The 25843-nt window shown below is 35.1% G+C and overlaps 1 pseudogene; it reads right to left on the bottom strand.

Moving 5' to 3' along the window:
* Positions 1–20048: 20048 nt before the first annotated feature.
* Positions 20049–23891, bottom strand: LOC101704180 (glycoprotein endo-alpha-1,2-mannosidase-like protein pseudogene; annotated as a pseudogene).
* Positions 23892–25843: the final 1952 nt, after the last annotated feature.

Raw genomic sequence — 25843 nt, 5'->3', positions numbered from 1 at the left:
CTGTGATTTCTAATGCTTCCATTTATGCTAAAGTTTTTTCATGCACAAAATTATGGGTATAAGGTGCTGGTAAAAAAAAATCTTTCATTTAAACGTGGGTTCCATTTCAAACTATCTCATTATATATTGGAAAATATTTGAAAATTTAAAAAATAATAAATGTGAAACATTTTGGTCCCAAGCATTTTGGATAATGAATTTTCAAGTTTCTTTTATGACTGATTCTCTGTTTTGGGATCAATAACTAGAGGTTAGGCATTATGTCAGATATAAGAAGTAAGACATCCTCCAAAACCCAACATCTTCTTCATTTCCTGTTAAAGCAGTGTTGGTACCACATCTATGACTGTATCTCCAACTTAGCTGAGGCTTCCAAAACAGGTTGCTGCATTACCCTAATATTAAACCTGATACTAATATTGCAAGAAGAAAGAATTGTACATATTAACATCCCTCATGATCATAGACATACACATTACCAAGAAAACACTATCAGATTTAATTCAGCAAAATATACAAGAAATAATACTGGACTCCAGGTGGGCTTTATCTCAGGAATGTAAGAGTTTTTCAATATTCTAAAATCAACACATACATTTTATCATACCAACAGGCTAAAATAAAAGCATGATCCTATGAAATTTATTCTGAAAAGGCTTTTGGAAAAACTTGTGTTAAATCCTCTAATAATTTTAATAGTAATAAAGGTTATCTTTTAAGAATTGCAGCTAACATCATGAACCATAGTGCATGTATTCTTTCTTTATACTTTGTATTCACTGCTCACCTTGCAAAACATTGGTTTTGGCTGTGAACAGCTCGACCTCACAATGTGTTATATTTGTTATATTTCTTCTCTATTCAAAGTGTGAAATGCAGTTGAAAATACAATATAGTAATCTACTGGAAATTATAATACAGAATAAAAGCTAAATTCCACTGATATTTTTATTCTCCTTCCAAATAAAATTTACTTTTCAAAGCACTAAAGGAAATGTGAATGACACTGAGTTTATCTTATGCAAGAGAGTCACCAGCATTGTTTTGAAAATTGTTTCACTCCAATGCTAAATATTGAGTTCTATAAATATTCTTGGCTACCATGGAAAGCTGAATAGTGACTTTCCCAACAGGAATATACACCTTTATTCCGAGAACCTGAGAAAATTTTTGATTACTTGGTAAATGAAAATTTAGCTTATAAAATAAATTGAAATTGCAAATTAAGTGACATTTAGTGAGATTACTTGGGTGGGCTTAACCTTATCAGAAGGATTTTTATATTGGGAAGGAGAAGCCAAAGAGAGAGATCAAAAGAGAAAACAATGCCAGAAAGACAGGCCAAGTGCTGTTGACTTTGAAGATGGTGAAATGGGACTGGAATTGGCAGCATCTAGAAGCTAGAAAATACATGAGAACTGATTGTCCCAATGGTGTTTCCATGAATTACAACTCTGAAGACACCTTAGTTTTAGGCAATTAAATGCATTTCAGACTTCTCATTTCCACAGTTGTAAGAGAGTGCATTTGTATTGTTTTAAGCCACTATATTTTGTGTAATTTGTTATATCAGCAATAAGAACTAACACAGCTGTCATTTTAATATTTTGTGTGGACCCTCTTGAACTCATCTACTAAAACTCTTGCAGGAGTTTGGGTCAACAATTTTTGGTATGTATTAATATTTATTCAAATATATTAAAAAGAAAGATTATTAAAGGTCTTTGGAAGAGAATGGCAGTATGTTTTAGTAGCATATTAAAAGAACTTAATGTCTAGTAAAATATTTTATTATTTTTGTATTTTATTGCAGGATATATACAATTTATTAAATGTCATATAACAACTATATGAATAATAACTATGGCTTTTTCTAATGCCTAATTTTTTTTTATAAGTAAAAGTTTACAGTACATAATGATTGCATTCCCTGTGAAGTTGGTACATGTACATAACACATCTTATTTCTCTTTTCATTCCTTTCTTCTCCTTTCTTCCTTCATCTCTTGGGCTCCTTCCCTTTTGCAAAAGATGTATTTCCCTTTTCCTATTAAATATCTTTTATTTTGCTCTTTATTTATATTTTGGGTTTCTCATATAAGAGAAATGGCATGATATTTAAGTCTATGTGTCAGATTTATTTCACTTAACATTATGGTTTTAAAGTGCATCCATTTTCCTAGACATAACTCAAGTTTATTCTTCTTTATGGCAGAATAGTACTCCATTGTTTGTAAATACCACATTTTATTTATCCATTCATCTACTGATGGACATATAAGCCCCTTCCAAGATTTAGGCATTATGAATTATGCTGCTATATATATAGGTAGGCATTCATCACTGTAATACAATGTCTGTAGCTCTTTTGGAAAGATAACTCTAGGAGGAATAGCTGGGTTGAAAGTAATTTCTAGTTTTAGCCTCTTGAGGAATCTCAGTACTGATTTCCATAATGGTTGTGCCAGTTTACATTCCCACCAGCATTGTAGAATGGTTCCTTTTGCTCAATAGCCTCTTCAGAGTTTGTTATTATTTGAATTATTGATGATAATAATTCTTTCTGGAGTAAGATGGAAATCTCAGTGTGGTTTTAATTTGGATTTCTCAAATATAGCCAGAAACGCTGAATATTTTTACATGGATTTATTGGCTATTGTGCTTCTTCTTTTGAGAAATATATATTGATTTCAGTTGTTCAAGTTTGATTGGCTTCTTTATTTTAAATTTTTTGAATTTGTTATATGTTCTAAATATTACTCTGTCAAAGGAATAGCTGGAATTTTTTTCCCTTATTTTAGACTGTCAACTTCTACTAATATTGCTACTCTACCTAAGGTCTTTGTCTCTCTATATAATATTTTCTCTTATAAACACAGAAAAAATCTATGTACTTCCATCTATTAAATTTAATTCCAACATCTATTTTTCTTAGCTTAAAGTATAATCAAATATGCTTTCATAGCACATATTTATATTACAATATTGAATTGGCTGTATACTATATGTTAATGAATTTTCCATTTTTGCTTCATGTATTTGCTTTATATATAAAGGAATTTCAGTATTTTGTCTGTGATATAAGATATAATTTGTTTCCTATTTGTCATTGGCATTGTAAATATATTTTTCCACAAAATTTATTTTTGTAGTTACACTATAACATTAGTTTATTTTTGTTTGAAACATTTTAACTACAGCTATAAAAATGTTTTGGGGGCCACATTTATTTAATTATATATTTCAAATGATCTCAAAATCCCAAATAGAAAATTTTTTTCAAAATAAAAGGTGTAAAGAAAATAATTTTCTTTAGCATCTTGGTTCGTTTTTTACCTGACTGATATGATTAAGGATAGTAATGAATTATTGATGAAATATAGAAAGTTTAATTTTTTCTTAAAGGATCAATAAAATAATTCATGACAATAGTAATAAATTTCCTTTCAAAAAACAGATTGATTCAAGATTCCAGAAATCTAAACAATCAATTTCAAAAATTAAAACAAAATCCTAAAAATAATTTTGTCTTGATCTTGATCAGAAGGAGAAGATGTGTGTCTACAGACAAAATAGCTGAAAAAGTGACCATAAAAAATTGTGAATATAAAATAATACACATGGTTGTAGCTAGGTCTCATAATAAAAGTGTCATAACCTTATCTTAATAGAAGTACAAAGCAAAGATTGGTTCTTTTTCAGGTGTGTCCCATGAGAGGTTTTCTTAAGGCTTGTTAGTCATAGCAAAAAATATAAAAATGTTCAAGATAGAATTTGAAGACAACAACATACAGTAGAAACTTTCAAGATGGACATTTGATAATCTCCACACTATCTTCAAGATTGTTAACCTAAAGCCAAATGGAAAAAGAAAACTTACCTGAAATATTTCCTTATGGTCTATGTATCCATTTGTGTATCTATATTCATTTTTGTACCTATCCATCTAATTTATGGAGTCTATCTTAAAAATATTATTACTATTTGTCAACATCAATTGTACACATGTACAGATTTGTATTAAAATGTGAACAAAGCTGTCAGGTTATGAATATTGACCCCCAATAATAGAGGAAATATGCAATATGAGAGGAGGTAATGTAGAACAAGACACACTTTGAGCTAAGTACCAATCACATTTGTGATTGTTTGTTATCATTAACTAGGTATTATTTAGGGATCCAGTTTCTGTTTTCATTTATCATCATCATCTGAAGTAGATTATGGCTAATGATGGGTAAATATGCAGCAGTGATTTGGATTGGAAAGGATGTTTATTTGTCTGTTGAACATAAATTTTTATTAATACAGTCATTTTTCAGTCTCTCTCAAGTTGCAATGATTTATATCCATGTGGATTTTAAAAAGTGGAAATTAATTTCATGCCATCAATTTACTTTTCCACTGAGTAATTTAGGATGCAAGAACAATAGTTTAAAAAGTAAGAATAAAATAACCTTCCAGAAAAGTATTTTAGCCTCTCACTTGGGCTCTTTCTATAAAGAAAGAACATTTAAATGTACATAAATAGTTAATTTTACATTATCAATAATATAAACTTTCCTATTACATTTTCTTGTAACACACATAACTATATTTTAAATATATATGATTTTATTTTGTTAGTCATATTAGCTGACATATTTTGAGAGATTACTTTATCTTCAGGCACATTGGTCTAGCCCCACATTATTTAGCAAAGTGGATATTTTAAAATATTTAAATACTATTGGTTCAAAAATAAAATTCAGCTTTTACTTTGGCACTACATTTTCTGTATAAAAAGGCATATCGATAAACATTAAGATCCATTCTACACTTCAGATTAACAACAGAAGTTCATTAGAAAATAATACTGATTTCATATTTAACCTTGCTGTGTACACCATTAAATTAATCCTCTTTAAGAAAGTTTTATTTGTAATGTTCTTCACATTGCTTTTTGTACTATTTTCATCTCAGTTAACCAATGGTAGATGAAACTTAATAAAGTATAGCTATCAAAGTAGAAGTATTATAGTATGTCCATAATTATATAATCCCTTTTCATGGGTTAGATTGTGAATGTACCTGAAAAGCCTCATGTGTTCATAAACGGAGCTTCTGAGAGGAGATTGGATCACACCAAGGCTACATTCATCAGTGGATTGATCCATTCACTAGTGGCACACAGGTGCTTTTATCAGGAAACGGGAGCTGTGCCAGAAGTGGTGTGTCGCTGGGGAAGGGACCCCAGGAAGGGACTAGCTCTCTCCCTGGATCTTCCCCTTTTTTTTTGCTTCCTGACTAACACGATGTAAGCAGGCTGACCACGCATGAACCGACACCTTTGAAACTGTGATCCAAAACTTAATACCAAGCAACATTTATTACCATTAAAATTCAGTCTGAGAAAAGTAATCATAATGGTAATGGACATGAAGCTACTGGGAACAGGACATAAAGCACTGTCCAGTGCTTCTGAGAGTGTTTCAGTTGCAAGGGGGTTCCCATCACAGGAAGTCTTCACTCAAACGTTGTGGGTAAATGGTTGTCAGGTATTGTGTCTCAGTGACAAGACAGCCAGCCCTTCCATAAGAATGTTGTACACTATTATTTACATTTTATTACTGCTCCATTTTGTCTTAAATGACATATTAGTGAAAAAAAAGTCTGTCTTAGATAACTATGACTATATATTGCCCAGAAAATGGAAGTCTTATAAGAAGAATGTAATTGCTTTATAAATTGGTTTTGTGCTTGAAGTCACAAAACTGAGTCAATGAAATTGGGATCAAGGTAATATGTCATAATTTAACTTTCAGTATACCAGTTTTTGTCAACTGATGAATGAGAACTTTTTGAGATTGGAAACCCCGCTTTCATTTGAAATATTCTTAGCACTATTAAGATGTACATTATATCCAGTTTGCAGTAAATCCATGTTCATTCATATTACAGTCACCTTCAGGTTGAATTTAAAGTGTTGCTTATTATTGCAATACAAATGATGAAAGCCTCCTGTTACCTCTTTGACTACTGCCAAGTAGGCCATTATCAACATAAGAATAAATCTCATTAATATTTTCTGAAATAAATTTATAATGCTGCCAATAACTGTGCTATATTCTAGAATTATAAATTCATTGTAAATTACATTTAATATTCTTACACCACATCTCTGTAAGTAATGTGTAGAACATTTTTCATAGCTTTGATCTTGTAAAATCTATAGAAATGAATGGCATTCTTTATTCTTATCAGTTTCAGAAGAACCCCAAACCCTGCAGGATCAAATCTGAAAGTGATTTTCATATACACTAAGCAAAGGAATCAGCTCTTTGCTCTTGAAGAAGCAATACTTAGGAAAGCATAGGATGGGAGTGAGTCCCTTTCTGTAGTCAAGCAAGGTTATATTTAGGAAGGAAATAGCCTTTGAAAATTTATTGAAGTTGAGAAAAATGTGTCTCAGTATAAAAACGAGTTAGTGTTGGGCTGAGGATTTAGCTCAATGGTTCTAGAACCTACCTCAAAAGCTCAAGGTCCTGAGTTCGATCTCCGGTACCAAAAATAAAATCCCCTAGTTAGTGTCAATGTAATAAAAACATAAATATTCAAACTTTGTGTGTGTGTGTGTGTGTGTGTGTGTGTGTTTGTGGTACTGGGGATTGAACCTAAGGTTTCTTCACATTGAGATACATCTATTTTAATTTCAAACTTGGAATTCTCCTGCCTTATTGTTCTTCAGTGCTGGGATTACAAGTTTCTGCCACCAATGCCTGGCAAGAAAACTGTGGCAATTTATAAAACAGTCTTGAGATAAATAGCTGAATATACCTTTTTTACACTTTCTACCAAATGATTATCTTACTTTTGCACATCTGTATTACTCAAATATTCACGACTGATATAACAAAACAGAAAGGTGGGTTGGGGATTTAGCTCAGTTGTTCCGCCGCCTGCCTCGCAAGCAGAAGGGCCTGAGTTCAATCCCAGGTACCACAAAAAAAAAAAAAAAAAAGAAGAAAAGAAAAGAAAGAAAAAGAAAAAGAAAAACAGAAAGGTGAAAAACAAGAAAATAAACCTTCCATTTATTCAGATTTCCTGAAAGCACATAAATCCAAGAATCAAAAATTTTAAGTAGATAAAAGTGCACTCACATTGCCTTAACATAGAAGAAAACCCTAATGCAATATTATAATATGAATTGTTTAAACAAGCTACTGCAAATATAAAGCTAATAAAACACTAGCAATTTTAAAACTAAGAGTAAAAAAGAGAGACTATCACAGAAATTTGTAGGAACTTTGGAAATTTATACTATTATTGAAGACTGTGCTGAACCCTGGAAGATATGGGGGCAAGGACCACACTTCCCTCTTTCATAGATACCAGGTTCACATGTTTGTCTTGGATTGGTAAATCCAATGTATGCTGTGAACACAACTAATATTGACAACTACAGGAAGAGAATGTAAGGGGCAAACTATCATGATATATTTTGCCCTGGGTCACGGTCATAGTCATGAGCCACATTGAAGTTGTCTGGATATTGTATTCTCGACTAGAAGACAAAGACAACCAAACTGCAGTAGACCATTAATATGAAAAGGAAATAGAAACTCTTTGAAACTAAAGGCTATTAAGGTATTTGTTTGTTTGTCTGTTTGATTTGTTTGTTTTTTAAAACTATTATTAATACATGTTAGCAGTACATGATTACATTAATTGTAGGGAAAAAGTACATATACATAGCCATAACACATTTTAATTCTTTATTTTCCCCTTCCCTCCTCCTCCCTTTTATTTAGCCAGCATTAGATTCCTTTATTTATTTTATAAGATTTCATAAAGTTAATTTTCATAAGGGTTGAATCAAGGGCCTGTGCACAGAGCTATGTCCCTAGCTCATTCTTTTTAAAATGTTACTCTAATTTTGGGACAGGAATTAATTGCCCTGAGTAGGCCAAACTCAAACTTTCAATCTTCCCAGAGTGCTGAAATTGCAGCCCTGTACCACCGGGCCTTCCTGGTTGCTAAGAATGATAAAATTGCTTGCTACCGACAAGACATCTTAGCCTTTTTTAACTGATACAGGAATTAACTGAACTCAGGAATTAAAACAAAACTAAAAGAAAAACTTGTCAATCAAGTATTAATTTCTAATAGTCCATATGCAGGATCAAAACTTGAATAATACATGAAGCAGAGAAAGAAACTTAAGAGAATAAAACAAAATTTTTAAAAAGGTAAAAATGATCAAAGATAATAAATGAGAAAAATTACAAAGCAAATATACAATATATTTACAATTATTTTCTGATGAATTAGAACAGAAAATACTTAATTTTAAGTGATATTTACAAAAAATATTCTAAAAGTAAAGATATGAATCTATATTCTGAAAGATTCCTTCTGAACAATGAAAATTGACTCCAAATAATGAATTTGAAGAGAAATCCTAGTAAAATTAATATACTTCGCATAAGATAAAAAATATCATCTGGAATCTGAGAAAACACCAAAACATTAAACAGAATATTAAATTATAATTTCCCCAACAATAACATGCAAAGCAACAGAGCAAGGACATATAGGAAATACAAGGCTAGTAAATTGTTGAAAGTTTTAAAACTAACCAAACTCACCCCAAAAAAGCTGATGTCTCTCCTATTATCAGACTCAAGAGTGATAATAGATATGTTAATAGACATAATGAAGATGCTTTTATTGACAAAAGACTTAGGTTATGGGTAATATATACAATTTTACATTTTTATATATTTAAAATCATTGCCTTAAAGTATATTTCTAAAGTTTTACAGAGTAATAATGAAAAAAGACATTTATACTAAAAATGAGAAGTTTTAAAAGAGTAATAAGTGCATTAAAATATGCAGCTATCATTGAAACCTTTTCACCTAACAACTTAAAAAAGAAATAACCCTTTGTTATTCTAGATTCTGAGTTTTTGAGTTGTTTTTTTTTCCTCCAGTTTAACCATCTTTACTGCTAATAAATGAATTAGCCAAAATTGGTAGCTAAAAAGAAAAAAATTCTTGTCAACTTATCAATAAAGATTATTTGCTGAGTATTAATATACAGGATTATAATTTGAAATGTGGAAGAGATAGTGAGCCAAGAATATAAAACAAGTACTGAAGAGCTTCTCATAAAGAATTTTGGTGTAGTGGACGGAATAATTGACACACAAAAATGTCCATATCTTAATCCCTAGGACCTGTGATCATACTATTTTATAGGGGAAAAATGACTTTGAAGAAATAACTGTGTATCTTAAAATGAGGAAATTATCCTGGATTATCTGGCAGAAAGACAAAGGGAGCAGCAGCAGAGAGAACTAAAGATGCCATGCAGGTGGTTTGAAGATAGAGGGAGAAGGTCATGAGCAAAGAAATTGGGGTTGTTTATGGCAAATGGAAAAGTCAAGAACACAGCAGGTCTCATAGAGCATCCACAAATTAGCACAGGCCTTTTGATATTTGAATTTAGCCCACTGAGAGCAATTTTACAGATCTGATTTTTCTAAACTCTAAGATAAATTTTTATAAGACACCTAATTCGTGATAAGATATTGCAGTAATGATAAAGAACTGATGTAAATATTTTAAATGATATAAATGTGAAAAAATCATAAATATTTATATTTTTGATATCTTTAATAAAAATGGAACAAGAATAAAATGCAAATAACAGGCAAAATAGTTACAGAAAGCTGAAATCATGTTGTTAATGGTATTTTGAATAAAAAACTTTTGATTATTTAAAGTTATAAAAAGGAATTTATAAATTTAAAAAATAAATCACAGATATTTAAATTTTTATTAATTTCTTCTAAGAATAGAATAAATGTTATGAAAATCAAAATATTTCATTCATTATCTAGTAATATACTTAATTATGAGTGTGGGTTGATTTTATCCCACACAAAATGAGATCACTGATATTTGATCAATCTACATGTTCAAACTTGACTGCCTTTTTTTTACCAGATTGTATTTTTACTGTATTTATACATTTTTCTGCCACATTTATATAAATGAACTAAGTTATTTAATAACCATTTCTCTGTTCTTGAATTTCTTTTTTTGGTTTTGTTAATTTATCTCAGATTGATGGATTTTGTTGTTACCTAGGTCTACAGAAGGAAGCAGAAGTGTGGATGTATTAATTCCATGATTTTATTTCTCACTGAGGAGAACTTGACCAGGTACAACATTATTAAGCCACAGTTTCTTCTTCTCAGAAATATTTTAGCATGTTTTCCTTGGTACATGAATAGATTCAAGGTATTTTGATTATTGAGGTATTTTTAGCTAAATTTTTGAAGAATTCACTGCTTTAGAAACTCAAGTACTTTATAAAGTTAGGTCTCTAAACATATTACTATGTTTAAGAGTTACTATAATCTGGTATATGGTTTTCATTTCTGAAAAAAAAGGATAATGTGACTTAACTTCAGGGCTAGTTTTTCACAGTTACAACTCTGAATATATCTTTCTGGTTGTCAATCTCTCTGTACTTCATATCTGTTATCTCTGGTCACTCTCTTAATTCATTCACTATAAATTCAACCATTCCTTCCAGTCAATATCAGAGCTTAAAAATATATTGATTTATGGACTATGAGTAAATTTTTATAGCTAGGAGTCAAATAAATGTTTAATATTTGGCTTTCTCATCCTCTTTCCTCTATTATCTGTTATAATCAACATAATATTCTGATCTTTTGTGTTTCTGATATATTTCTTGTGATTAATAATTTGTTTCATGGGAACCACAATCCCACTAAACCCATTATCATCCATTAACATGCTTTCATTTTTTCTTTCCTTCTAAATTCACCCTGATCTATCTCCAGGACACTGACCTAAATAGATTATATTTTTAGGCTTCCTTCCTCTTTGCTTCCTGAAGATACTTAAGAGCCCGGAATGATGTTAGAACAAATAAGGTGGTTGAAGTTAAGACACTTAATATACTCCCCCCACCCCAGTGACTTCACTATGTATTGACTGCCACAAATAAATGCTCCATTATTACCTGGCTTAGTTTTCAGATAGACACTAAATTTGGATAAATGAAACATTTCATTATTAAGTGAAAATAAAATGTGCAAGATTGAATCCAAATATGTTCAGAGGCACAGGAGAGCTGCTGAGCACATGCTCTAATGTTTTTGCTACCTGTTTTTCAATGTATGTATATAACTTCTTGATCTATTTCTTCTATCAGTTGCTAAGGGGAAAAAACAGAGCTAATTAATTGCCCACTGAATCTGCCTAGTCTGCTGTGAGTGGAAAGCTGTTCCAATACTACCTACCAAAGTGATGCCATCAAAGATGGTGATGATGAAAATTTCTCTCAGTGGGAAGGAATTCAGATGACAGAATAACACACATACATTTGCAATATATCATATATAAGTTCACTATGTGGTTCTAATTAATTCACAGGCAATATCAAAATGATGACAAGCAGGTTCTAACCTTATATAGAAAGAGAAAAATTGATGACAGGTCAAAGGAGGTATATGGTTAGTCTTCTCCTAATAGGCACAAAGTATGATAATATTTGTGTCCCACAGCCAAGGCATTCAATAATCACATGGACAAAATAAACCATTCTGTAGTTTCCTATGCATTCTCCCCTATGCAATATCAGTGATTGTTTAAGGAGCACAGGAGAATAGTGTTAATGGGATAGAGAGTATTAGTGGATGTGGCTACCAGTACTGGTAGATGCTAAACCTGGCAAAAAAAGAGGCAACCACATGATGTAATCCCCAGTGTGTCACCATTTCCCAGAAGCAAAAGGCTGGGGGAGTTGATTTCACTAGAACTGTCAAATTCAGGTGGGACTTGCATGTTACGTTATACTCATGCAGTAGACATCTGACACACACTGCCACAGCATTCTGTAAGCACCAAAAGGGGACATTTATAGGATGACTCTGGTAGCATCACAGATTTGCATACACTCCGTCATATCACTGCAGGCAGAGGAGGATGGCAATAAGTTTACAACTATGGAATTCACTGTTCTTATCAATCATCTGACACCAGGAACAAGTATCTTGAAGGAATGCATGAATGGTAGTTTAAATCTCAGTCAATTTTGTAGTTGAGTGACAAAATTGAATATAAAATACAGAAAACTTACTTATAATTCACAGAAGGTCCCCAGGAAACTGATTTATTATTAACAGGAAGTCAGACTAGCATCTGGAGAAACCTGTCCAAAAGGTAAACAATAGCCCCTGTAGGAATGGATTAAAAAATGATAAGGACTTGATTGATAATTGAAAGATCTCTAGTTTCTTATTTTTCTACTTCTAGTTCAGAACTATTCATATTTACACTGATACCTACTTCTACATCTGTATCTATCAAAGTCATCCTTAATCAAAAATGAGGCTTCAGCTTTTGAGAAGATTATTTACATATGGACATTAACTATGCTTCTTCCACGTGCTCCAATTTTCCCTTTCTTGGGTGTTATGATGAGATGGGACAATGCCAAAGCAACTGACCTATCATAGGACACCCTGCTTCTAGTGAATTCCAAGTAAAAGTTCCCATGCCAACAGACTCACACAGGGCTACATCTGAAACTTTTCCTTTGTTCCAATGTAAAGATTTTCTTTACCTTGGAGCCTTTGCCAAATGTAACTGACAGTGTCTGGCTTCTTTCATAGTAAGCTCCATATAAATGGCTTTCAGTTGTTCTTCTGCTCAGTCTCTATTTATTTGCACAGTAAAAACAGCCTTGACCATTTGGGGACCTACATAGCAAGGGGAGCCTCCTTTAAAACAATAGCTGAAATATAGTCCTGTCTTTCTTATGGTCAGAAGGCCTGATTCCTTGCAAGTTGCAATTTCTTCATGATTGTTTTGGATTCTCTTTGATGCCCAACCAAGAAGCATAGAAAACTGAGTCTACTAGTTAGAGTGTAAAAGAAAACAAACAAACAAAAAAACAAAATCCTCAATGCCAATGGAGTCATTAACACTCCCTACAGTGACTACCTTCACCCAAGGTGACAGGAGAGTCGGAAGGGATGGTGTCCTGTACAGCCAAGTAGTGCTGTCGGTGAGGAAATCTGGGAGATGTGATAGAAAAAGGACAGCTATTCCTCTTATTCCCCTCTCCATTTGAGTAACAAGGAGAGAGCAAACGTATCCCAGTGTAAACAAACTCTATTGGGTAGGAAGCTACAGTTCTAACACTTTGCAATGTAAGTAAATGAATTCAGGGAAATTAAGACTGATGTCTTCAGCCATTACACTTCTACCCAGAGATGCAAGGTTAGGTTCCTTGTAAGCCTCATCTCCACATTCACACATTGCCTTCCTTAGGATGCTAACAAAGCAGAGGGAGGACAGGAGGAGCTGCCCTGTCTCATTTGTGTGCAGGGTGTAGTAAATGCAAAGCTCTGAAGTTATAAACTGGGAGGAGACTGCACTCTATTTGTGCATTTACCTTGCTTCCTCTCTGTGAGGCCCTTTAGGTCTGGTAGTAAGGGACAATCGCTCTTTCCTTCAATGCAGCTCTCTCCACATAAACTAACCTTTCCTATTTTAATTACCCTCTCTTCCCTTTTGCATTTGGAATTACAGGTGAGAAATCTCCATTGTATTAACCCATTGTACTGCTTCTCAATGCCTTGTGGTTTCCTTATGCACATGGATATACATTTTAGGAGAGTCCTTTATAGGTAAACTCTTTTTATAATATTTTAAGTACGCCATCTCCTGCCTCATTGTGTTTGAGTGGGATGCAGAGGGTTGGGGAGGAGATGAAAAGGAGGTAGGTACAGGAAGAAAGAGAGAGTAAAGGGTGGAGGGAAAGAGCTTGGTTTCTCTTCCTAAAAATCATTAATCCCATTGGATTAGGACCCCACATTATGATTTCTTGCAAGCTCAGTTATATTAAGGTTCCATCTCCAATTAATCACACTGAGCCTTAAGGAGGTAAAATATGGATTTGGAGGAACTTCAACATTTACTGGCTGACAGAACACTGGGCAGAGCTTCTGCCACTAGTCTGTAGTCTGATTATCTGAGGTACGGTAGCATTGACTCAATTATAGATTAGGGTAACACAAATTTAAAACCTTGACCTTTGCTTTTTTTTGAGAGAGAGAGACCTTGTATTTCTCACACTGGAGTCCACACTATTAATGCAAAAATTTATTTCACACATCCATTTCACCTTCTATGTTCAACTTACTTTCATGCAGTATGCATTATATTATTTGGAGTACATTTTCCATTGGTGAAGTATATTCACCTGTGAATTACTAGACAGGCTTATATTATACCAAACCATGTTTCTAAATTGCAAAAATGTTTATTTTAAAAATAATTGTTAGCAGAGAAGGTGAGCCGATCCCAGCACCCAGAAGGAAGCTCCCCTGAACCACCACCCCCCCACCGTGTAAATGAGAAGACACATAAAAAAGCCTCAGAAACAGACTTCCAGATCACCTACAGTGACCTCAAAGGGAGACGAGATGGAACAATCTGATACTCAATCACCTGGCTTCCCTGTACTGGCAACAAAAGAGGATCTGGGAAAAATGAAATCAGAAATAATTACTCAGGTAACAGTAAAGATTTTGCTCATGGTGCAAGACATGATTAATAAATCTAGAGAGGACACAGATAAAAAAATAGAGGATCTGAGGAACATGATGGAATCCCAGCATAGGAAACAAGTGGAATCCATAAAACAGATGCAAACAGATTTCCAAGAGATTAAAAACTCCATCGAGAGTCTGTGCAGCAGAATAAACCAATGTGAGGATAGAATTTCACATATAGAAGATAAGATTGCAATTAGTGAGGAGGAAAAGAAATATTGCTTTAAAATTGTAAGGGAACATGAGAAATCAACCTAGCAGATGCTAGAAGATGCAAAGAAGAATAACATAAGACTGATTGGAGTCAATGAAGAAACAGGAGAGAGTGCAGATGACATTAAAAAAACTGTTCACAGAAGTGATGGCAGAAAACTTCTCAAGGAGGAGAAAAGAACTTGACATACAGATAAGTGAGGCATATAGGACTCCAGTTAGCCTTAATCAAAAAAAAACTACACATAGGCATATAATATTTAGGATTCCAGAAATCCAACAGAAGAACAAAATTCTACAAGCAGGGAGAGAAAAGAAACAAATCACATACAAAGGAAAGCCCATCAGAATCACAGCAGACTTCTCAATGCAAACCCTCAAGGCAAGAAGAGCTTGGAGTGATGTATTTCAAGCCCTAAAGGAAAACAACCTCCAACCCAGAATGATGTACCCTGCAAAACTATCTTTCAAAATGGATGGAGAAATAAGATACTTTCATGATAAAGAGCACCTCAGGAACTTCATGAATACCAAACCGGCACTCCAAAAAATTTTAGACAATACCGTAAGAAAAGACAATGAGGATCACAACCCCAGGAAACCCAGCAGAATAAATCCATTGGACATGACAAATTAAATACAAAGGGGGAGAATCCAACAAAAAGAAAAAGTCATGACAAGGCTTTTAAAACTTTTAAATTCATCTCCCTAATGATTATATAATTCAATCTTATTGTACTGATTAGTATTTTTCTGATTCTAGAGTTGCACACTATTCCTTGTGCTATACTGACTATTTATCATCTTCTTATGTCTACTTGTTAATTGTGTTATCTATTAATGAGCTCTAAGAATTCTCTATATATCCTGGTCATAGGTTATATGCATTGTAAATATGGTCTGTATAAGGACTACTTTTCATTTTAATGATGTCATTTAAAGTTCTAAATTTTGATAGAATCTCATTTATCAACATTTTTTTCTTTTATACATCATGTTTTTTGTATCCTAGGTAGTTCTTGCCTAACCTGAATTCATAAATATTTTCCCTTATAATTTCTTCTTAAAATTTTATACTTTTAGGCTTTCTTATTTAGGTTCATAGATCTCTTCAAGTTATTTTCATGTATGGAAATAAAGGGTTGAGGTTAATTTTTTATATATGGATACCAGGTGTTCTAGTGCCATTTGTTGAAAACACTATCTCTTCCTCAGCTCTTGAATTGAGTTTATATTCTATAAAATGCTAATGTTAAATAATCTTTCAAAACTCAGTGGACCATATATGTGTGGTTCTATTTCTAGATTCTCTGTTTTATTCCAATGATCTATATGTCTTTCCTTACACCAACACTGCCTTGATTACTGTAGCTTTAGAAGTCTTAAAATTGGGTGCTAAATGTCTTCCAACACTGTTTTTATTTTTGTTTTTGGCTTTTCTGGTTCCTTTGTACTCCTACATAACTTTTAAATTTCAATAGCCAGTTCTTCATTTATAGCAAGTATACATAGACCTGAATTTTTATATATACCTTGTGTTTTCTAATCCTGCTAAATTCAAGTACAAATTCTAGGGGCTCCTAGAGATTTCTTAGTATTTTCTCTGTAGATGATCATTTCATCTACATATAAAGATTTTGCTTCTGCCATGCCAATCCTATCCTAGTTGTGTCATTTTATTGCCAGATTATTTTGGCGGGGACTAGGTTTCAAAGTTTAATGGACAGATAAAGAGTAAGCATATCTGCCCTTGTTCCCCACCTTAAGGAGAAAGCATTGTATCTTCTCCATTCATATAAGGTGTTCTCGCTGGAAGTATGGAGTACGTCTTTAATCTGTTGAAAGTTTCTGTTCTACTTCTAGTCTCCTGATAGCTTTTACCATGAACAGCTGTAGAATTTAGTCCAATACTTTTTCTCTAACTAGTGACAGGATCACATGGCTTTTTCCTTTCCTCTGTTGAAATGATGACTGTTGGGGGTGGATCTTCCAATGCTGAACCAACACTGTCATCCCTACAATACAACCACTTTCTACATACTGCCAGATCTGACTTCTAATAGTTTGTTTTGTTAAACAAATTTCTATCTATGTTCATACATTTTTCTTCTATTATCTTTATCCACTTCTAGGATTAGCACAATGTTGATTTCCTAAAATGAGGGGAGAAGTGTTCCTTTTTTTCTCTGCTTTTAATGTTTGATATAATTTATCAGTTAAAATGTATATGAGCCTGCTGTTGTCATATAGGTAGGTTTTCAAGCTAGGAATATACTTTCTTTAATAGGTGCTATTCAAATTTTTTATTTCCTCCCGAGTTAGTTTCATTAATTTGTTTTCCAAGTTACTTCTTAGAAGGTGTCAAATTTATTTCAAAAAAGATTTTTGTGATATGCTTTCTATATCCTTTTCAATTCTGTAAAATCTGTGGTAATGTCTCCTAGATCTTAATATTGTAATTTAAAAAGTGTATAACTGATACTGTGTAACTTGAAGAAAAGGTCTAAAGGAGCAGGGGAATTGGGAGGGGTAGGGGAAGGGAAAAAAGGGAAAGGAAAAAATATGAGAAGAGGAAAAAAATGGAAACAAGGTCTTTGCAAATAGGGAAGGGTGGAGGGGGTGGAGGGGGTGAAGGGAGGGCAAGGGAAGGGGAAAAAAACCCAAGGTGCTCATGTAATGGTACAAGATCCCAATGATGAATGTAACTGTATTTTATACCTAAAGTGTACCAATAAAGTTAATGGGGGAAAAAAATAATTGTCAGCACAGCATTGGAAGACCTTGTATCAAATATTTGACAAACATATGCCATTTGGAGAATTCTTTTCAGAATTCTAAAATGCAATGTATTTTTATGACTGTGGCAACTATTGAAATTAAACAATCAAAATCTTTCATAAACATCTAAAATTTTAAAGCAAAATAATAACAAGAAAATAAAACCTACCACACTGCACCATCTGCTTGTATTTCTATTTAATGTGCCAAATCATAATTTGCAGACAGAAATTGTTTTTCAAGCTATATAATTAAACTATAAAACAATAAGACATCATTTGTAAACTACTAATACTGCCTGAGATGTTATTAGTAGTAAAAACCTAATTGTTGGGAGTCGAAATAGAACAATGCAGTAAACAATGTGTCACAAACAGGTGTAACAAAGTGTTGTATAATCTTCACACTTAAATATAAGGCATGACTTTATTGCCAATCAAGTGTCAATTTATCAACTGGTCTTATTATTCTTCATAAACATTAATCTTTTTCTGAAATTACTATATGAACTGTAATAACGTACTTTAATGGTAGCAGTATTAGGTGCTCTACTGTGGCTGCTCATCACAACCATCACTTGATGGCCTAAGAGATCCCTAGCAGATCAACACAGCACACTTCTAGGTGTGTCTGGGTGGGCCATGGGAACATGACCTAGGCAGCCATACCTGTTTTCTAGCCCTGTCCTCTCTAGTACTCTTCACCTCACTCTGCTTCCTAGGTGGTGAGCAGCTTTCCCTCTCTATGACCTTTTACCATAATGTTTCTGCATTGGAGCCTGTCAATCACCGACCTAAAACTCTGAAACTGAGTCAAATTAACCCTGTCCTCTTTTAAGGTGAAGATGTCAGGTATTTTGTCCCAGCAATAGCAGAGCTGACCAATACAAGGGCTAATTAAACTTTCAATTATTTGCAAACAATACAGAAGTATCCAAAGCAAATATACCAAATGCAGTGGGTCAAATAAGACAAATAATAGATACATGGCTGTCACCTTCATTTCATTGAGTTTTAAATAGAATTTCTTGAGAATAGCTATGCTGTGTTTTGCCTTTAAATTTATATATTGTGAAACTTCTCGGCTGGGCTGCATTATTTTTTTTTTTCAGCTTGGATATCCTAATTATGGATTACCTTCCCAGAAAATGTGTGATGTCCAGGGAAGAAGGAATCTTTAAGGGTAGAGGTCAGTGACTGCTGAAGTCAGCTAGCATAGTCTGGCTCAAAATAATATACCTCCATTCCATGGAACATTTCGTATTACTACAACTAAATATGCCATTGCTTCAGCTTGGCAAAAATGATAGAATGGCATCTGTAAATATTAATAGTTTCATCTTGCAAATACATTTCCCTGGATATATTTAGATTTCTCAAGAATATTTCTAGAATTCTTACTCCATGGCAGGAAGCATATATGTAACGTAGATTCTGAGTGGAATTATTATAAAAGCATTTTCACACCTTTAAACATTTTACAAGATCTCTCAAGACACCATAGATCATTTCAAATTTCTGTAAAGTATTTCCCTTGCTTCTAAGTCTCTGAATTTGTGAATGCTTTCTCTTGAGTACATTTTTTCTGATGAGCTTATGACAGAGATTTCATTTGTGTTTATTTTTTATCACTTTCTATTAGAAAAAAGAAAAATTAGGGTCCAGGTGTCCACAAATTCATGAAAATTTAACACACAGCTAGAGTTTATGCTGTCTCTGTAGTTGTAAATATCAACACAAGCCTTTGTAGATTATTTTCCTATACAAATCGTATGGGCTTTTTGATTTCAGAGAATCATGTATCAATTTCTACATTAGTTTTTTTATTATATCCATATACATTTACACTATATTTCTGTGAATAAATATAAATCCTGGCACATAGATATAAGGATATATATAGATATTTGTTATAATAAATAATATATTTATCATATTTCACAGTGCAAACCCAAAAACAGTTTAGGAAAAACAAATATTTATCAATATTCTATAAATAAACCACATGTAATTTATACTTACCTGCAAATTATATGACATCATAAACAGAAATTATTTTCTGTTAATTATTCATTTTAAAAGTGAATTGAGATTATCTTACATTTTTGTTCCAAATGTATTTCACATTTGAAATGATCGTACCTTTTCTTTACATATATATGTTGTTGTTATCCATATATTCATTCTATTTTGCTCTTTGTTCATTTGTTTCTCTTGGTTTTTTGGCTTATTATTTATTAAATAAAAGTGCTTTTATACTAAAGCATTTGTGAAAATATAAAAACTTCTTGATTTTTCTTGTGTTCTTTGAAATCTCATGTCTCTAAATTATTTTCTTTACAGTTATTTTCCACATTCTTAGACTACTTCAAATTCAAATTCTACAGACTACTTCAAATTCAAATTCATGTGGTTTCTGATTATAATTTTATGAAAACAAATCATTATTCATTTTTTTCCCCATTAACTTTATTGATACATTTTAGGTATAAAATACAGTTACATTCACCATTGGGATCTTGTACCATTACATGAGTCTCTTGGTTCTTTTTTTTTTTTTCCCTTCCCTTGCCCTCCCGTCAATAAATCATTATTCTTAACAGTTTGATTCTGAATTTTTGTATGGCTGAAAATATTTTATGTTCATTTGAGAAAAGGTTATAGAAAATTTTGAGTGAACTGACAATTGTGTGTTTCAAATTATACTTCTCTTACTTGACTAAATCTCATTCATTTTCTTCCAATATTCAATATTGCTGATTAAAAGTATGATGGCAATGTATTTAATATGAATTAGCAGTAAGTACTGATTTTTGTTGGTTTCTGGAAACTGGGTTTTCGATTTGTCATTAGTGAAAATATAACTTTTCACTAAATTATTTCCAACATAAAATTTTTTCTCACTGCATCATGTTAGGCACACGATTTAATTATTATAGAAAGGACATCATTGTAAAAGGGCTAAAAATATTTATAAAAGAAAAAAATATTTCCTAAATTTAATGTCCAGAACTGATAAAATTGGACAATTTATAATTTTTGGATATGAAAACTGACAAATTGACCTCTAAAAATAACAACAAACCAGGCTTTGTATGCAGGTAGGACTTATAATATTCTCTTTTTTTTAACCTGAGACCTTTATTTATTTATAAAGTATAATTAAAATTATGTGTATAGTGACTTTAATACCAGTGTTCACTCAGCAGCCTTTTATCTTTATTCACATGTATACCAACTGTTAAAGTTGTAGTCAGGCATTTGAACTTTTTACTGTTAAAATATACTACTAGTAAACATTTGTAAATGGGTTTTTTTCTTTTTTAAATTGTTTCCTTAGGGTAAGATTATTAGATCAAAGTGTACATATGCATTTATGGCTCTTGATGTAGAACAGCCTTCAAGGGAACTGAATCAAGTGTCTTAGCCATCAGCAATGCATGAGGATAGCTTCCCCTTCTTGCTGGCCTTGCCCTAGTTGTCAAGTTGTCTGTGCGAAATGAAGCTACTGCACACCAACATCCAGCCCTATCAACTGTCCTGCTTGTCTTGGTTCCTTCAACTAAGCCATAAGCTCGGTGGCTGGCACTGTTCATTTGTCTGATGCAGGTCAGTGTCAGAAACCCAAATAGGGCTAGGTGTCCATGAGATGACCTGAGGTCCACTCCTTCCCTTCCCTATGTACCCCATTTCCCAAAAATTATGATTCAATCCTGAGCCCATAGTTCTCTCAGTACAGTGATTTCCAATGCACATTATTTCAAGTATATCCTAAGAATCTTGCCAAGGTGTTCCAGGGCCTACTTTATTGAGGGTCCCTGAAATTAGCATATTAGTTTGTAAATAAGCACTGGCTTGTTAATTATTCCCTCTAGAAATCTTAATGTAAGCTAGTAATTTCTCCAGCAAACCCACTCTTCATTGTGCTAAAACTATAGCCAGCCCAGGCCACATGTCATATCTGACTGAAGTTAGAATTTACAAGGTCTTAGAACAAAAGGAATGTGTACTTGATTTCCTTTTTTTTTCTTTGGTACCAGGGATCAAACTCCGGTCCTTGCGCTTGCACAGCAGGGGGCAAATCCACTAAGCTAAATCCCTGGCCCCAGGAATGTGTACTTGATACCACTTCCTGTGACCCCAGTAGTGCTCCAAGTGGCTCCAGTAAGAGGGCTCATTCAGTTCAGGCAGCTGAAGGGAAATGTCCTAGTTCTCTCCTGGGATGAGATACTCATCAGGGATAAGTAGGCTCTGGAGCAGAGGTACTTTCTCAGAGGAAAAAGTACTGAACAAACACTGGGTGAAACCACCAAAAAGGAAAACATAACTGCCAAGCACTAGCTACAAGGCCACACCAAATAAGGAAAACTGGGCCCTGTAGCATTGGGAGGATGGGAGCCATTCCTAGCCACCTTGTCCCCAGCACGGAGCACATACTAAGGTGCTCAGTTTATGCTGAGTAAATGTGACTTCTCAGGAATATTTCCTGACAGCTGGGAGGAGCTTAAACCTGTAAGTTCCCTTTCAAAAAGTCTCAACTGTGGTTTCCTATCTTCAAGAAGACACAATGCGGGAGGCCTCACAAGGGAACACAGACTGGAAGAAGGGAGTAGGGTGCATGCTAGCTCAGAATGCTGAAATCCTTCCAAAGGCAGTAACTGCCTGACTCCACTACACAGCAGCAACCTGATGCAGAGTTCAAAGCCAGAAGAGATTATATGAAAGCAGTTTGAGGACATGGAGCTGCCCTAGGCTGCATGCAGTCACCTGCCAGCCTCTACCCTTCTCACTGGAACACCACCTTGCTTTGCATCTCCGCAGTGGGCCCTGGCATGCTTGTCACAGCAGCAGGCTCTGTCCTACATGGGCCCGGCTTGATGACCACCCAGAAGCACCCAGCTGCTGGGCCAGTGAGTGCCTGTGCCCTCAGCTGAGCCTACATGGTGACATCTTCCAGCAAGGCTTGGATGTTTGCCTCAGGCCCCTCACATCAGCCACTGCTCCTTCTCCTTGATGAAGTGCTCTGCCCAGCGGTGGGTCAGCTCCAGGTACAGGCTGGGCTGATGAGGCAGATAGTCCAAATACAGGAGAGGGCGTCTTCTTGGGAATGGCCTTCTCCATCTGTGTGTCCTCATGCCACTCATTGCAAGAGGGGATGGAGACGATCTCTCGCCTCACTGTCGGGGCTACCAATGACCTTGTTCCGAGTATTGTGGTTGTTCCAGGGCCGGATGCTGGTGTCAATGTAGCCAGGCCCCACAATGGGAATGAACATGAGATTGTTGGCATCACAAAAGTTCTTCATAGCTTTCCTGTTCCGATGGACGAGCCAAAGGAGAAACCATTGGAGGCAAAGTAGGTGTGCATGCCAGCAAATGCTGCCACGAGGATGTCATGAGTGTGGCCCTCCTCTACCAGCAGCGCTATGAAGACTCCTTCATAGGGTGTGCTGCAGATTGAGTGGGGCCCATTTGGTGTCAGGAGGTGAGCCCAAGCCTTAGGGGTTGTCAGGTATGAGTCGTAGATATAAAAGAGTGGGAGGCTTTTGCCCATGCTGTTCTTAGAGCGGTAAAATGCACCTTGGGAGCCATACGTGTCAATGATGTACTTGATGTTGTCATGTACAGTAATGTTATCCCGGCCCTTGTAAGGTTGGATATGGAAGGCCACCTGGATGCTGTACTGATGGGCAGTGTCTAGAATGGCAGGTACCAGGTCATCTCAGGGCTCCCCATTATCATCAGCCATGCCAGGTGGGTACCAGGAGAGGACCAGGACGCCGACGGCGGCTTCCTTGAGCTGGGTCATGTATTCCCGCAGCACATCGGGGGTCCCGGAAGCTGTAGGGGCCCAGCTGCGTGTAGAAGCTGGAGCCCAAGTCGTCCGGGGGGGCTGTGGAGGCCGAGGGGTAGCTGGCCGATATCTTGGAGTCCCAGTGTGGCACCATGACGTGGTCCCAGTGGATGTAGTGGCCTTCGTGCCGCGGGCTCCCGTACCAGGAGTAGCAGAAGGCGTGCAGGTCGGAGCAGACTCGCAGGCTCTGCCCAGGCGCTGGCTCGGCCATGCGCGGCGGGGCCCCGGGTGGCGGGCGCAGGGGCAGCCTCCGCACGTCTCTGGAGGGGCGCCAGCTCCAGAGCTGGGCCCAGCGCGGGGAGTCCGTCTGGGGCCTTCAGCGTGCGCAGGTACATGAGGGTGCGGAAGGCGAAGAGCAGCACCAGGAACAGCGCGGTGCAGGCGCGGCGCCCCTGACGGGCCATAGCCTCCCCTGGGCCCCTGGCCGGGCCCTGCTATCTCCCGGCCCGCTGCGCCATGGCTGCCCGCCCGCCCGGCTCCGGGGCAACAGCGTCGCCTGCCGTCCCAGGGAGACGGCGACGCCCAGCGGTGACCTGCGTGAGCGGCTCCCGCCTCTCGGCTCGGTGCGGGCGGGCCCCGTGAGGACCTCTAATATTCTTGTTTTGTCTTCTGCTGACAGGCATCATCATGATCATTATGTTATCTAAGAGTCACCTTAGAAAGTTTGGATTAAATATAGTCATTTTTATTTTTGTTTCAAACTTGTATGCTTTGTTTTGTTTTGATTTTTTGCAGTAATGGGGTTTGCACCTAGAGGAGCTCTACCACTGCACTACATCCCATCCCTTCCCTTCTTAAGATAGTGTCTGCCTAATTTGCAGGCAGGACTCAAACTTGCTTCAGATTCTCTAAGTGCTGGGATTGCAGGCACGCAAACATCAAGAAGACTTCTTTGCATGAATACAATCATTTCTATTATCATATGGTCAAAACCTGTTGTGTCTATTCACTCTATTATACTGTCAAAAGCACTAAGGATGGCGAGTACTGGTGATGGAGAAAAAGGAACCCTTGTACATTCATGGTGAGAATAGAAATTGATAAAGCCATTATGGAAGAAAGCATGGAAGTTTCTCAGAAAATTTAAAATATAACTACGGTAAGATTTAGCATTTCTTCTTCTGAGTATCCAAAGGAATGAAAGCAGTGTTTTGGAGATATAGCTGCACTCCTATGTTCGCTATAACAATATTCACAAGAGCCAAGATATGGAATCAACCTAAGTATCCAGCATTGGATGAATGGATAAATAAAATATGTATTGCTTGATGGACTACTAATCCATATTGTTTTACAAATTAAAATACTCAGTCTGATGGAAATTTTTATTTAAAAATGTAAAAGTTGTAAAGAAGAAATTTGTGTGATTTCTTCATCTAAACACAACCACTGTTAATTAATATTTTGTTTTATAGCAATATGTTTGTTACATAATAATTATATTTCTTTTGGGGAATATATAATTATATTTTGATCATTTTCAGTCTCTCTCACACCTTTCTTTCTCTTCTCTCTCCCTAATAATCTTCTCCATCTGCAAAAACTCTACCTCTCTGTTTCCCACCACATTTCCTCTATTTTACTCCTTAATTTATTTGTTTTGGGATTGTCATATAAGAGAAATAAAGCCTTCTGTGTCTTTTTTTTTTTAACATTATGACCTCAAAATGCACTGTTTTTATTTAAAAAAGACTCAAATTCTTTCTTTTTGGCCAAATTACTGTATATATAATACATAATACAATATTATATAATAAATGTTATACATTATATAATAAATCACATATAAATACATGAAGCAAATATGAGATATATGCATCTGACATTTGCTTTATTCATTATTTTACACATATGTAGGCAAATTCTGTAGCTTAGTTATTATGAATTGTGTTGCTATAAACATGAATAGGCCTGTATTACTATAGTATGATATTTTTAACTTCAGAAAAAACCCAGGACAATACAGCTGGGTAAAATGAAACTTAAAGCAACAAGAAGGTTGATCCAAGAGCATCTAGATGACTCTAAAAGATTAAACCTAAAAATAAAGGAGGGCCAGGGATTTGGCTCAGTGGTTCCAGCACCTGCCTCACAAGCACAAGGTCCCAAGTTCGATCCTCAGTACCCGCCCCCCCGAAAAAAAGAGTGTGCAAACCTAAAAACAAAGGTCTAAAAACCAAATTCACCAAAAGTACTTCAGAAAAAATTCCAAATCTAGGAAATAAAATGGATATCCAGGTAAAGGAGCATGCAGAACTCCAGATAGACATGACCAAAAAAGAAACTCTCCATAGTCAAAATCATAGAAATTCAGAACAAAGAGAAAATGTAAAAAAGCTATTTGAGAAAAATGATA

The sequence above is a fragment of the Heterocephalus glaber genome, unplaced genomic scaffold (assembly GCF_053883595.1).
Source record: "Heterocephalus glaber isolate CG9 unplaced genomic scaffold, H.glaber_assembly_v1.0 deba00001538, whole genome shotgun sequence".
NCBI lineage: Eukaryota > Metazoa > Chordata > Mammalia > Rodentia > Bathyergidae > Heterocephalus > Heterocephalus glaber.
Note: the sequence above shows the minus strand (reverse complement) of the source record. Positions and strands in the feature narration are given on the sequence as shown.